The sequence below is a fragment of the Microtus ochrogaster genome, chromosome 6 (assembly GCF_000317375.1).
Source record: "Microtus ochrogaster isolate Prairie Vole_2 chromosome 6, MicOch1.0, whole genome shotgun sequence".
NCBI classification, from domain to species: Eukaryota; Metazoa; Chordata; class Mammalia; order Rodentia; family Cricetidae; genus Microtus; species Microtus ochrogaster.
The window spans coordinates 86,251,381-86,253,895 of record NC_022013.1 but is presented as its reverse complement, the minus strand read 5'-3'; positions in this window follow the sequence as shown (position 1 = coordinate 86,253,895).

The following is a 2,515-nucleotide window of genomic DNA, read 5'->3' as shown; positions in this document are numbered from 1 at the left end:
AAAAATGCTAATGCAAAAAACAAGTAATGTTTCCTTTAACGGGAATGGACATTTTTCAAAGAATTTAGGAGTCAGTAAGGTAAAAAGCAAAAGCTGTTCTCCGATGCCTTCTATAATCTCACTGTTTGGTGTGTACCCTTCCAGGACTTTCTCCCACAGTAAAAATAAACGATACAACCTAAAAAAAATAAATAAATAAAAAAATAAAGCTAGAGAAAGTGCAGGCCGGTCGCGAGTTTCGATGTGGAATTTACAAATGTCCAAACTAAACCTGAACATCTTCCTGCTGCGAGGCCAGGCCACACCCCACAGTGGCAAAGTCACCAACAGATGCCTATCCACTCTCTGCACATGTACATGAGTGTGGGTAGCCACATTTTTTTTGAGCCAGCAAGCCCCAAAGAACACTTTGCTCTGTCTCCTCGGCTTTGTGGTTCCAAACACGTGCCCCCATGGCTGGTTTTTTAAGACATGGGTTCTGGGTCTTGAACTTGGGTTATCATGGGTACACAGCAGCTCACTGAGCCACCCCACCACAGCTGCTTCCATATGGCATGGCAGCTGCTTCAACTGTGACATCACTGCCTTGGGCTGTCCGTAGTCTATTATACACACGGTCTAGTCTTGTTATGCAATAGGAATCAATCATGTATCTAAAAAATATGATGATATAATATATATGCTACCTAGATGTTGCTGCGGCGGAGAGCACATGCTGCTATTGCAGAGGACCTGAGTTCGGTTCCCAGCATGCACATCGGCAGCTCACAGCCACCTGTAACTAACTCCAGGTGCAAGCATCCAATACCTTCTTCTGGCCTTCAAGAACGGTTGCATTCATGTGCACACAGACACATATGGATATACATAATTTGGGAGGGGTTGAGACAGTTTCTCTGTGTAGCCTTGGCTGACCTGGAACTCACTCTGGAGACCAGGCTGGCCTTGAACTCAGAGATCCGCCTATCTCTGTCTCTTAAGTGCTGGGTTTAAAGGTCTGTGCCATCATGCCCAGTTGATCCTGCCCACTCTGTAGAGTGGGTCTTCCCTCTTCAGTTAAATCCTGCTGGAAATGCTCTCACAGGCATGCCCAGAGGCAGGTCTTCCTGGTATCTAAATCCTGTCAGGTTGGTAACCAAGCTCAACCACCACACAAGTCAAGGGCAGCAAATCCCACATGGGCTTGATGGGCACTGGCCTGCAGGAGTGTCACACTGGAAAGTGGAGTGACAGATGAAAACATGGTAACAGGAGGCTGGAGAGATGGCTCAGAGGTTAAGAGCACTGGCTGCTCTTCCAGAGGTCCTCAGTTCAATTCCCAGCAAACACATGGTGGCTCACAACCATCCGAAATGAGATCTGGCGCCCTCTTCTGGAGTACAGCATACATGCAGACGGAATACAGTATATGTAATAAATAAATAAATTATGGTAAGCTTCAGGGAAAAAAAAGAAAACATGGTAACAGGCACAGGGACAGCACAGAGGGCTTCTTTTATGGCAAAGAACATAGAAACTTGCAAATACTCGCAACATGCAGGGTGATAGCTCAGCTAACACCCAGGCAGTTGAGAGCTAGCTGTGTGAGGTGAGCAGGATCCAGAGAGGGACACCCTTGGAGAGCAAATTAAGGATTCCAGTGGACATAGAACCCATTCTCAGATGATGAAGTGGGGATGGAGTTAGCATCGCTGACCCTTCATAATATGCACGCGCGCACGAGCCTATACACACACACATACACACACGCACACGCACGTGCACATCCTCCTACCTCTCCTGCCCACCTTGGAACAAATTACCTGCCTGCCTCACTTCTCCCACCTGCATGCTGTAGTACTAAACAAATTCCCACGAAACCACTGGCCAAGTCTGGTCACCAGGCACAGTCCTTCTGCACAGCTGTGGATTCAAGATTGCACGTTTGCATCAGGGGTGAGTATTCCCATCCTGGAGATCATCCAGCCCCTCAAGTCATTCACCTGTTGATGATGCTCACCCCGTGGGAGACACAGGCAAGCAGCTAAAAAACCACAAGTCTCGTGCTCATGGTGAAATCCTTTCTCTTTTCTCCACCTGGGTCTTTGCTGCATGTCCTCCACGCTCCCGTGGGCCACTCCACAGAAAAGCTGTGGGCCTGTACCCAATTATCATGATGCTCACCGGAGGCCCCCTGGAAATGAAGGGTTCTACCAAAGCGGTCACTGGTTTGGCCACAGCTTGGTTTCCGTAGCTGGAGGACCCCAGGGATGCTCCTTAAGCCCCTGAAGCTCAACATCTATCCCAGAGCCCAGAGCACGGCACTCACAGCCTCAAAACTCATTTGACCCCTGACCCTAAAATGCCCTGTAGAGCTGTTCACACAAGGGATTTGTTGTTTTGTTTTTTGTTTGTTTGTTTTTTTTTCAATCTACACAGAAGACTAGCAGAACCTGTCTGTATCCTCTCTCAGGACTCTCTTCAGAATTAAACACACACACTTTAGTAATCCACAGGCGTTGTCTAACAGGTCTTA